The 13,621-nt window shown below is 30.8% G+C and overlaps 1 pseudogene; it reads right to left on the bottom strand.

The window, feature by feature from the left end:
• Positions 1–8,266: 8,266 nt before the first annotated feature.
• Positions 8,267–9,796, bottom strand: LOC120140212 (annotated as a pseudogene).
• Positions 9,797–13,621: the final 3,825 nt, after the last annotated feature.

Genomic DNA, 13,621 nt, shown 5'->3' with positions numbered 1-13,621 from the left:
CCCATTTTTTATTATATATATATATAAATTATATATTTTGAAAACATTTTTAAAAAATATATATAATATATAGTTTTGACAAGCATGTTTAAGAACATTTATATATTATATAGTTTTTAAAACATTTTGAAAACTAATAAAATATAATTTTTAAAACATTTTTTGAAAATATATATATTATATAATTTTTAAAACATTTTGAAAATAAATATAATATATAGTTTTTAAAACATTTTTGAAAATATATATTATATAGTTTTTAAAACATTTTGAAAATATATATATAATATTATATAGTTTTTGAAAAATCTTTTTGGAAAATGCATATAATATGTAGTTTTTAAAATAACATTTTAGAAATTAATATATTATATATTTTCGAAATTGTTTTTATTTTTATTATTTTTTATTATTTTTTAATTTATTTATTCTGTTCAGGGTCCAAAATGAGGTTCGAATAGTCCAAGAGCTAGGCCTGAACCAGCCCAGCAGCGTCTAAGGTTTCTCAACTTAGTCCCAGCGCCGCACAACTTACGACTGTTAGATCAAGCAGTGATCAACGGCTCAAATCGCGTGATAACTAGGGTTCTGAAGCCCCAAATATCTAATCAAATGCGCAGCCAGATCCAGACCGTTGGATCTGACCTAATCCAACGGTCAGGAATGTCCCAAAACGTTCTGGAATGCAAGACGATATTGCAAATCGTCCACCGATCGAGATCTCCGATACCTGAAGCTGGAATCCTCGCAACAACAGCCCGGAAAATGGGTTTCCTACAGACCGAGAATCGTGCCACAAACACCAAACGGGACTGACCCATCCCATGATGTTCGTCAACGTTCACCGACCGAGAGGGTATAAATACCCCAGACAGAACGAAACCAGAGGGGGATCATCAACAGTGCACAAAGGCACCACCAGAGAGACAACACTGTTAATGCAACCACAAAGCCATGACCAAAACCAAGGAAACCACAAAACATCATCACTGCCAACAAACGAAGCCAAACGCCAAGATCACCGAGAGCCAAGATCGAGTACCAAAAAACACAAGACCGAAACATCGGTCAACACCACAAAATACATAGTGTATACGAGAACCATCAGTAAATATCTAGAAACCAAAAAACCACCATCAACACAGAACGACAAGAAGAAAACAGAACCAAAGAACCACACAAAAATACCAGCAACCAAACGAACACTACAGTAAAATCAAAAGAACAAGCAAAACAACGAAGCACAAAGACCAAACGGCGAGAACAGAAGCGGAAAGGTCACCGGAAAGATAAACGACCGAGACTTTTTGGTTTAGATCTACGCCAATAGGGGCTTTGTTTGGAGAAATAGGTCTCGAATTTGGGATTGGGGGGTGGAGACGAACATTTGGAGAGGTTTCAGTTTTTTCGGCCGTCGCCGCGATGGAGAAGACACCATACGGCGGCCGGATTTCGGCCGAGGCATGAGAGGTGGAGAGAGCTCTCAACTCTCCCTCTCTCTTCAGATATCAAAATGAGGAAAATGAAAGGGAAATAAGGCTTTTGGGTATTTATATATTGAGGACTAATATGCAAATAGAGGATTCTTAAATCCTCTCCGCAGTCACTGATATTTTGAGTCGCACTTCAATTTGGTCACCATCTGTAAATTTGCCTCCATACTTCCAATTTAATCAATTTAGTCCCCGCTTATATTTTTTATATTTTGTGAATTGGCACCTAATTTTTTTCTTTTTTCTTTTGCAGTTCATTTTAATCCCAATATAATCCATTAATTTCATTTTGTCTCAATTTGATCCTCTAAGCTGTTACTTTATTTTATTTTTATTTTTATTTTATTACTTTTTAAAATTTAACCTTTTTTAATATTATTTAATTATTTTTTATTTTTTCTTATTTTTTTCGTTTTCTCTGATTTCCTTTTTTATTTATTCTATTTTTTTTATTTTTTTTCCCTTTGACTTTTTCTTTCTCTTATTTCTCTTGTTTTTTTTGCTTATTTTTTTATTATTATTTATTTATTTTCATTTATATATATATATATATATATATATATATATATATATATATATATATATATCTTGATTTAACATTTTTATATTTTATTTCTTATCTGCTTATTTATTAATTCATTTTTCTAACATTTTCGATCTCTTTTTAGAGAAAGTTCAACCGATCAAATGTAATTATTTCGAATTGAATTTTTAAATTTCAATTTAAATTTTTAATTTTCGAGATTAAGACAACTGATAAATTAATTGGTACCGAAAGGGCGGTTCAAGGGTGCTAATCCTTCCTTGACCATAACCGATTCCCGAACCCGACACGTTTCTGGTACAAGGCAGATCATGTAAGATGGTGTCCGACTTACCTAAATTTGTTTTAAAGTGGTCGGTGGCGACTCTAACCCAAATTCATTCAAGTCGAAGCTCAATTCCAGGGTCAAACCGAAATACGGTTCTGACACAGAGAAAATTATTTTATGTAAAATTTGAGTTTAAGTGAAATTAAAATTGATTTTAGAAATAATAGAATCAGAGTCAGATAAGTTTGTGTTTAGAGTAAAAGATTTCTAATCTGACCTAAATGTTATAAATAAGAGAATTGCATTATGTGTCTCTAATTATAACCCTCATTTTAAATTAGTTTTTAAACTTTTAAATACTTTAATTTCATCCCTAAATTATGTCTCCCATTTTAAATTAGTCTTTAAACTTTTACACATTTTAATTTCATCCCCAAACTATGACCTCTTTCTAAATTGGTCCCCAAACTTTTGAAACTTCCAATTTCATCCCTAAATTCATCCAAATATGTAATTAGTTCTAACCATAGTCCTTTCGTGTTGTTTAATTTATTTATATTTTAGTTTGTAATTTCATGTTTGTTCAATTTATTACTTAAAATTATATTTTTATATGAAATTGGCCTATAATTATTTGTATTTTTTGTAATTTAATCAAAACCCTATACAATTACAAATTACAATTAGACATTTGTGAAAGGTGAAAAATAATTCACTCAAAAATGACCCGACTTGAAGTTCACTTGAAATTGACATTAGTCGACCTGAATTTTATTCATTAATGATGTGACCGATCTGAACGGGAACCAATTTGAAGTCCATCTGAACCTGAATCAACTAATTTAGACCCTATCCATTTTGACCTGAATTGATATTGATCCAACCTGAAATTAACCCGAACTGAATTTGATTTAAAATCAATCATAAATGACTCGAACTCGACATGATCCGAGTTGAACCATTGAATTGACTTGACATGATACGTATCTGATTTGATCTGACCTAACATGATCCGACTTGAAAACTGAACGATTACCTAATTTCACATCCCTAACCAAGGGCTTATTGATTAGTGGATTAACTTGATTTCGAATCGATAAATTTATGTTTTAATTTTAAAATTTTATATATTTTTATTTATAATTTATAAATTTAATCCTAATCCTAGTCAGAGGGGAGGGGAAGGGAGACTCTAGGGGAATAAAGGCGAGTGCTCTTAGTGAGTCTCAAATCCATGATCTAAGGGAATTACAAAGACGAGAAGCTTGAGCAACAGACAAATTGTCCTCCCACAAAATTTTATATAATTTTAGATTTAAGTAATTCAAATTTCAAATTATTATTATTATTTTTATATAGGTAAATTAAGATTAGATTTGAATGAATTGAATGTGCTTTTGAGATTGGATGAAAAGAAATGAAAACCAAAGTCTATTGTGATAGTGATGAGAAAGATGGTTATATTTGCACAACAGAACACGTGCATGTGGCTGTTATGTCAATCTACAGCATAAACTTGTAGGCTCCATTAATGAGGAACCAAAGGACTGGTCATGTTGGATTGGTTCGAACTATGTTTTTGTGTCAATTACAATGCATATGTTTGCACCTTCAATTCTCCAACATAGTTTTTGTTTTAGTAGTCAACATTGTCTCCTTTTACAGATAGATAAACATGAATGAGTTGTGATGTTAATGCCCCACTAAGCTGCCAAAACTCTCAAATATATATGGAAATGGATGGCTTTGTAATGGCAGCTTTTGCTATTATTGAGAAACATTTGGAATATCTTACTTATAATTATTCCATTCATAGCACAAGTTTGTAAAGTGTCATTTATCGTATAATCGATCAAATTTATGATAACAAATTAATATTATTTTGAATCAAGGTTTTTTCTCTCGAATTTTGTTAACATCATGAATGAGGTTTAATATTAAGGCTCCATATAAAAATAAGTGTCTAAATTATATCATTTTTCTTAAAGTGGTGCATAAACTTTTTTTTCCTGTAAATTCAGGGGCCTAACGTTACAAACACTACCACTTTAGGTATTTGATCCGTAATGAATATTAAATTTTACTGTTAAGTGACACATGTTGCGTTCATGTAGTTTTGAAAATTATATTTAAAAAAAAACTTTAAAATTATATTTTAAAAAATCAAAATTTTTGAAAATCTTAAAAAACTCCCCCAAACTTTGAAAACCCTAAATCTTATCCCTATACGCCCGCCGCCCTTAGCGTTGTCGTTGTCGTCGACTGAACCTACCCCTAATCGTGTCTCCATCGGACGACCACCCACGCGATGAACAATCATCTATAAACCCCAATCGTTATTTAAATCCTACAAACGGAATGGAAAAATCACGACATTTACACGACTCTACGAGACCTGACAACGACAAGGACAACGTCAGTCGAAAAGGGAGGTGGCGTCGATGACATCAATGGCATCAATGACATCGGTTGTGGTTGGGAAGGTAGAAACTAGGGTTAGGGTTAGCGATTTGAGGTTGATTGTAGGCATTTAGGACTTTTTGTAATTTAAAAAATTATTTTTTTAATATAATAATATTTCAATTTTTTTAAATAAAATTTTCAAAATTATATAATTGTGACACGTGTCACTTAATGAGATTTTTTAACAGTCGTTATGGTCGAGGCACCTAAAGTGGTAATATTTGTACACCTGGATTGACCGAAAAAAAAGTTTAGGCACAACTTTGGGAAAAACAATATAGTTTGGGCACTTATTTTTATATTAAGCCTAATATTAATTCAACAATCTTCCAGAATAGGGGTGTAAACAAATCGAGCTCAATTATTTCTGAGCTTGAATCAAACTCGAGACCATGAATTGAAGCTCGAAAAGACTTGAAGAAAAACCCCTTAAATTTAACTCGGTTGAAGCTCAAACTCGAATTTAAACCTTAAGTACATGAAAACTTTATACTGTATTTAAAAAAATCAACACAAATGTTATTAGTATTAATAATTTAATTTAAAAAAATTGTAATCAATTATTTTTTCGAGTTGCTCAAGAATTTTTTGAGTCAAGGATCATGTAGTTCGTTTAGGCTCCTTAAGTTTGAATCAAATATTTATCGAGTTTTGACCAAATCAATCTCGAATAACTATCGATCTGGCTCGTCTTATTTACAACCCTATTCTAGAATGATAAATTTTCAACAGTTGCTTCCGGTTAAAATAAGGAATCTTTTATCCTAAACAGTGCCAAGCTGTCCAGGACAAGTTGTCATTTGATTTCAGTATTTAGATCTAATAGCTACACACAAAACCAATCAAAGCATACATATTTTGCTTAAATTATCAGATTATTGTTTTTAGCATCAGATTTTGCATAGATTTTACACTATCATCCTAAAAGCAATATATATAAGGATAAGCCTCACTGACAAACTGTGAACCCACACTTTCTTTGAGGACCTTTATGTGACTGTTATAAATCGAATAGGAGAAGAGCAAGAAATCGTAAATAAAAAATACATATATTATACATGAAAACAGCAAATAGAAAAAGACAGAATAAAGGAAAAAAAGTATTATAGTTAAAACTAAACAAATTATAGATGTGCACAAACATCAAGTGAATTGCATAGCGAATTTTTCAGGTTGAACCAAACAAAATTCGATGTTTTGATTCAACCTGAAAAATTTATGACGTGCTGTTTTGAAAGAGGGATAGAGGAAACAAAGGACAGCTTCTTTAATTTTTCTCGTCTTTCTGTTACTTACGGTTTATTTGTTTGGCTGTAATTGGTTTTCCGGAAAATGAATTACTGGAATTTGAATTACTGGAATTTGAATTACTGGAAAATGAATTACTGGAATTTGAATTATTAAAAATGAATTACATTTCTAGAAAACGTTTTCCGGAAAATGTTTTCCGGAAAATGAATTATATTTTTATGAAAAACATCTGGAAAACGTTTTATGATGTTTGGAAGATGTTATTTAAACATTTTTTCCACTAGTTGAAGAGTTTTTTAAAAATTATTTATTACAAATATTAAATACAATAAATAATATTATTTATCATAAAACTTTTTTATTATTAAAAATAATAATTTTTATATATTTTAGTGAAATAAAATATTATAAATATTATAAATTATTTATTAAAGTAATAGTGTTATATTATATTTTAAAAATATTAATGAGTATATTTTAAATATATTTATTAAAATATTATTTAAATATATAAATAATATTATTCATTATTAAATATAAATTTTATTATATATTATTAAAATAAAAAAATATAATATCTTATATTATTATAATATAATTGATTATTTTATATAATATTAAAAATATAATATTATATTATTATAAATATTAATAAATAAATAATATTTTGATGAAAATGATATTAAAATATTTTATTAATATTAAATTCATAAAATAAAATTATTTTGAGTATTTATTCTTTGAAGTGAAAAGTTCGAAAAATGACTTACGGAAAATGAATCCGTAAGTCATTTTACAGAAAACACGGAAATTCTATTACTAGGAAAATGAATTATATTCTGGAAAACCAATTACGTGAAACAAACACGGGAAAACATTTTACGGAAAACGAATTACGTGAAACAAACATGGGAAAACATTTTACGGAAAACGAATTACGTGAAACAAACACGGTAATTCGAGGAAAACCAATTCCGTAATTCCAATTACGAAAAACAAACACACCCTTAATCTTCTCTTGTAATGCATGGTACTGTTAAAAACCAAACATACCTACATGCAAAAAAAAAAGTGTCTTTTTTACTTCTTGGGTTTTGATAAATCAACAGTATATTATAGCTCAAGCTAGTTAACCAATATTAGAAGTTTCTGTTTTTTAAATGTTATGAGAGTTGACCCATCACATAATCATGTGCTTTGCACTGAAATATCATTTAAACAAAACATCTTTCATGATACCCCCACATCCCTACCCTTTGATGTTTTGTAAATGGCAAGAATTTTGGTTATTCAGATCTCAGGGTGTTTGATTATTCTAATGATTACAACATTATCAGCAATGCCATCATTATCAGCACGAATTATGTTCGAATTCGAACTTACAAATGGTTGTGTTATACTTTAACAGATTGTATGATCAAACTGAATTCGAACTTTCTTTGAATCAAATCCATAACTTAAAATTTAATGAAGCAAACCTTCCACATTAGGAGCATGCATGTACACCCCCACAGTCCCATTTGAATTACATTAAAAAACTACAATCTACCAGCTCTAATCACGATTTTTCATCAAGGATGTAATGACAATTTAAGAAGCATGAAAGAGGTTTGGTTTGTTGAATGATAGGGGTGAAGAAGTACTTCATGACAGTAAAGTCACATGGATAGCCTACAGAAGAGGGGCACAGTTAGATACTTTCTCTTGTCAGATAAACATATATATGTGTGTATATCAATGTCTCCCTTCTAAAACCAAAGAAATGTCCATTTCCTAACCCTCTACATCTGTTTTCTTTCTTCCCATCTCCTTGGCTTCTTTCCCCTTGGAATGTGTGCTCAGAATCTTCCTCTATATTTTTACCCCTCTTGATTTTCGATTAATATTCAATAAACTATTGATTAATTGCATTCAAATAAATGAATTAAATCAAACCAACCAATGTCTAAAGAGAGGATTGTTATTTTTAAAGATCACGAGTTCGAGTACGTCATATGTAAGGATGTTTGTGTTTATTATCAATCGATTAAGAGTTTTTTGAACATATACTATCTTGTAATCATTCCATACCAAAAAAAAATTTCATGCATATTAAAAAATGGGAGAGAATCCTTTTTTTTTTCATGGCCTACCATGACAGAGCTGGAAAACCACTCGGTACCACATGTAGGCTAAATTATTCAAAATTTACTAAAGTTATGGGATGAAAAAGAATGTATTATTCATAGCTAACCAACTGTTCATATTGATTTTTCTGATATGTGGAAGCAAATATGTCCAATTCTATACACCAGATCTACAGCCAAAACAAGAGTTTGAAGTTACCATGGTAAAAAAAATCTCCTAGCTTTTGTTCTTCTTTAATCAACTTGCTAAGCCAAAAGCTGATGGAAATTGACGATTATACAAACAGTGGTATTTTGTTGGAGAATTTGGTGTTTAGATTTCAATGGAAATTTTGGTGCTCAGACCATGGCCAGAACCCTTGCTGGTCATCGGCTCCATTGAACATATTGCAGAAGCTCTCTTCTTGAACCACTTGGTCGAGTTTTAGGCACTGAAGGTCTGGTCTTGATGAATCTTGGAGAAGCTGAGTCATGCTTGTTGTTGGCCTTGGGAAAAGGTGTTTGCTGCTCATCAATGGTGTTCTCGAGATATCCAAGTTGACATCACAACTGTTATCGCTTCCAGTATGGCTCCATGAACCCTCGTTTTCTTTCTTGATGCTCATGATTTCATTCGAATCTTTGCTACTCAAAGACAACAACTACAGTAGTAGTGTTTTCGAAACCAATAAAGTTTAAATCAATTTCATGTGCCATCAATGGAAAAAAAAAACTTATATTCCTAAGAGTTGCTGCTTTCTGACACTGACAACTTCATATTCGTGATCAACTGATGGTAGCAGCAGCAGAATCATTAAAATAAAGCAATTCGATGACTCTTATGAACATTTTTAATGTTGGATCAATAACTTAATCAATATAAAAATAAGATGCTGTCAGTATTGAAAAATCAGAAAGATCAAAATCATCATAGAAAACTTAATAAGATGATTAAAGTTAGTTAATTAGGGCATAGAACTGAAAGTACCTCAGCATTAAGTTTCATGTTTTGAGCTTGAAGGGCGTCATTGTCAGCCTTGAGAGCTTCAAACTGTTTCTTCAAGGCATCGTAATCTTTCTCCAGTTGCTTGGTTTTCCACCTAGCCCTCCTGTTTTGGAACCAAATAGCAATCTGCCTCGGATGCAGCCCCAAGGCCTTAGCCAGCTGCACTTTCCTCTCGGGTTCTAGCTTGTTACCCAACTCAAAACTCTTCTCCAGTGCCTTCACTTGTTCCAGATTGAGCTCTTCTTCTCCCCTAGATGTGATCCGTCATCAGACAATTCATCATCTCCATGCACTTCCTCCGACTTGTCCACACCCGAGAATGACACTGTTCTCTTCATCATAAACGGTGCACCACCACCTCCACCACCTATAGATCCAAACAAACAAAACAACACCCATCAGTAAATAGAAAGAAAGGAGAGAGAGAATAAGGGAGATACCATGGAAGAGCAGAGGAGGGCAAGAAGGGAGGAAATTGAGGGAAGTAGGGGAAGGGAGATGATCATTGTTGTGACCTCCATGGGGTTGGAACATGAAAGCATGAGGGGGAAAAGCCATTTCAAAGGATGAAGATTCAATGATTCATGAACTTGGGGGAGAATGGATTATAAGGACTGAGCTCTCAAATGACTATATGATGGATTGAGAGGTTATAGAAAGAAGACATGCAAGGGAGGGGTGGTGATGGGGTTCAGAGACTGAATGACAGCGATTTTTAGGTTGACAGTGAGGGGGGAGAGAGAGAAACATGCACTCAGTAAACGAAAGGTGTGCATTTCTGTTTCTCTCTCTCTCTACACACATAGTTCTATATATTACATACAATTCCTCATTCATACAGTTTAACAGATTAAGCCTAGCTACCTCTTCAATTTAGATTCATATAGTAAATATGTTTGGATTTATATGGTAAAAAAATATACGTGACCATTGTTCACTTAATTTCTAAGTTACGTGGTTTAAGGTCGTTTTGAATGATTTTAATGATTAAAAAGAGTTTTTTTTATATCATGAGTTTGAGCAATTACGTTTACAACTTTACATCGTATATAATATTATGGGTGATGAATACATTTGTTCCGAGGAAAAGAGAGCGGAGCTAAAATCAACTCTTACTTTTACTATTTAATTTTTTTAGTTGAAGGACACAAGAAATTTTCATCAAAATTAATTATTAGTTTTATTTTTAGTTGTCCTCTTGGTTTTTGAATTTTGCGTTGACTAATCTAGAACAATTCGTGTCACACATTTGATTTTGATGAGTAAATAAATAAGTTTTTCTGCATATATATATATATATATAAGATCTCGAACCAAATACTTGTTTGAACGATTTCAACCTACTACTTGAATCAAACCATTATTTAATTATTAAGTAATTTTTAAGTTTATAGTAATTTACTTTTGAAATTTGTGTAATTGTATACTCTTAGCGATAAATTTTATATTTTAATCGAGTATTAATTTTTGACATAAATAAAAGTAACTAATTTTATTAATAAATAAAATTACAATAAGAATTTACAATTATATTCTTAAACTAAACACATAATTAGGATATTCTTTTATAACTATTAAAATAAGAAACTAGTCACTTGAGATATATAATGATCATACAAGGAAAACGTGAAAAATTCATCCAAAAAAATTCAAACAATAACTAGATATACAAGCAAATCTGATGTTACGGCAACTGGACACAAAAAGAGATTTAACTACTTACAGACCATCGAAAAACGCGAATAAGAGCCAAACATCGTGAGAAAATTATGTACAAATGTTTGTTGCATATTCAAACACAATTCGAGGATCCAAAATATGAAAAACTGACAGAATAATAAATGAGTGTCATCTTGATCAATTGTGACAACGTCATATTCAATCTAATAAAAATAAATGACACGAACGAACAAATGATTGAAAAGTAAAATAAAAAATATGCTATAAAGACATAGTTATTAGAAATAAAGAAAAATAAAGATGTGAAATAAGAAATTAAAGAGAGAAAAAACCGACGATGACAATTATTCTAAGGTTGATGTTGTCGTCTACCAACAATTAAGTATCAATTTTTTTTGTTTAAACAATTAAAATAAATACAATAAAACATCCGCGATTCACATAAAAATATAAATATAGAATTAGATATTGATCCAACGCAAATTTTTTGATCATGTTGTGATTCTGGTTACTGATCACAGTAAAAACTATTCTTATGAATGCATATTCTTTTTGTAAAAATTTATAGAAATATATTTAAAATAAAATAAAAAAGAATAGATTAAGATATTTAGAAAAGATAGAAAGGGATAAAAATGATGATGTCATCGACTATTAAACTTTTAATTTTATTAATTTTAACATTAAACTTTGATTTTTTTCTTCAATTATGTTACTCTTTCGTTAAATTATTAATGAAACAGTGACATAACTTGCATTCAATGATATGGGTGTCCCATTAAAATGATGATGTGGCCATTTCGATGCCCAAAAAATTCTAAAGCGACATTGTTTTACTTGAGAAAATTTAATAAATATTATATTTAGGGGGATTGGAACCCTAAAACTTTAAAAACAAAAGATAAAACTTAACCACTAAATCAACTTAAGTTTTTAATATGCTTTTACAAACATAATATTCATATTATATAACTCAGATTATATATAATTTATATTCTAAAATTAAAATATTATTTAAATAATATTAATATATTATAAATAATATTAATATATACAAAAATATTAGTTATATATTAATATACAATATAAATAATATATATATATATACTTATATATGATTTATAATATAAAATAATTTTACAAAAAACACTTGAAATTCTTACGATTTTCCCAAAAACTTTAAATTTCCAAAAATCTAAAAAAAATTCCCAAAAAATCCTAAACCATAATATCTAAATTCACCCACCATCATCGATTATAACACATAGTTTTCGTTACACTGAAGTCTTCTCCTATTATTGTGCACATTATTCGTCATTCACCCACCGATCGATTGTCGTTCATTATTCCCTAGGATGGTCTTTCCTTGTCAGTCTACATTCATTAAGGGTAGGAGCAAAGTGGATAATACCTTTCTTGCTCAAGAGATGATTAAAGGTTATTCTAGGAAGTCTTTGTTTCCTAAATGTGCTATTAAGATTGTTCTCCAAAAGACTTTTGATTCGGTTCGCTTGGATTTTCTGTTGAATTTTCTGGAAGGTATGAGGGTGAATTATGGCTTTCATCATCACTTTTAGACTTTCTGTTTCTTTTAATGGCGACTTGGTATTTCATGGGTTATAGGGGGTGAGGCTAGTGATGGCACGATTCGGGCAGGTCGGATTTTTTATTAACCCAATCCGACCTAAAAATATATAACCCTAATTCAATCTGTCCCAGGTTTAGAGTGACTTCACCTGTCCAGAACTCAATCCGTCTTTTCGAGATAAAACCCAACCTGATTCGGCTCACTCGAAACAAATATATTTATAAAAATATTAATTTTACTCGATAAAAATAGAGATCTAATTGGAAAAAAATATAATATATAGATGAGTATCATTATAATTATTCCTAAATATATAAGATATAATTATATTATTTTTCAGGTCGGGTCTGATATTTATCCGACCTGAACATATTCGATCCAACTCGACCTAAACCTGATTTTTTTTTTAAAAAAGTCGACCCAATAGAGTCGAGTTGAATTGAAATCCGTCTGATTTGAGTCTCGTGTCCATCCCTAGGTGAGACAGAGGGTCCTTTATCACTTTATCTCTTTGTGATGATGATGAATGTGCTATATTCTATGCTTGATGTTGTTGTTGCCAATGGAATTATCAGGTTTCACCCTAAGTATAGGATAGTTTCCCTTACCCACTTGATTTTTGTGGATGATCTGCTTATCTTTTGTCATGGTTCTATGGATTATGTGATGGGGTTTTGAGTACTTTAGATATTTTTTATGGGGTTTTGAGGTTAAAACTCAATCGTGGCGGATTTAAAAATTTAATAATAGGGTCTAAAATTTTAATATTTTTTATTAAAATTAATGGGTATGTAATTTTTTATTTTTACTTGACATATTGAATTAAATTTAAATATTATTTCAAAATATTGGGATGCACTTGGCTCCCTATGTTCTTAATGCATCCGCCCCTGAAATTTAATGTCTCTAAAACTGAACTTTTTGCTTGTGGTGTGGATGCATGGAAGCTCAATAATATCCTGGCTGTCACTGGTTTTCGATTAGGGTCTTTTCCTGTTAGATACCTTAGGGTGCCTTTAGTTACAAGGAATCTAATGGTTAGGGATTGTTCGACCCTTTTAGAGAAGATCAAAACTAAACTTCGACTTAGGTCTAATAGAAACCTCAGCTATGGTGGTCGACTGCAGCTTATTAAAGTTGTCCTTTTCAACATTTTCAATTATTGGAGTAGACAACTTGTTTTGCCTAAAGTTTTGACTCTGAAGGTTGAGCATTTATACATG

The sequence above is a fragment of the Hibiscus syriacus genome, unplaced genomic scaffold (assembly GCF_006381635.1).
Source record: "Hibiscus syriacus cultivar Baekdansim isolate YM2019G1 unplaced genomic scaffold, ASM638163v2 tig00110783_pilon, whole genome shotgun sequence".
In the NCBI taxonomy this organism is placed as follows: domain Eukaryota; kingdom Viridiplantae; phylum Streptophyta; class Magnoliopsida; order Malvales; family Malvaceae; genus Hibiscus; species Hibiscus syriacus.
Note: the sequence above shows the minus strand (reverse complement) of the source record. Positions and strands in the feature narration are given on the sequence as shown.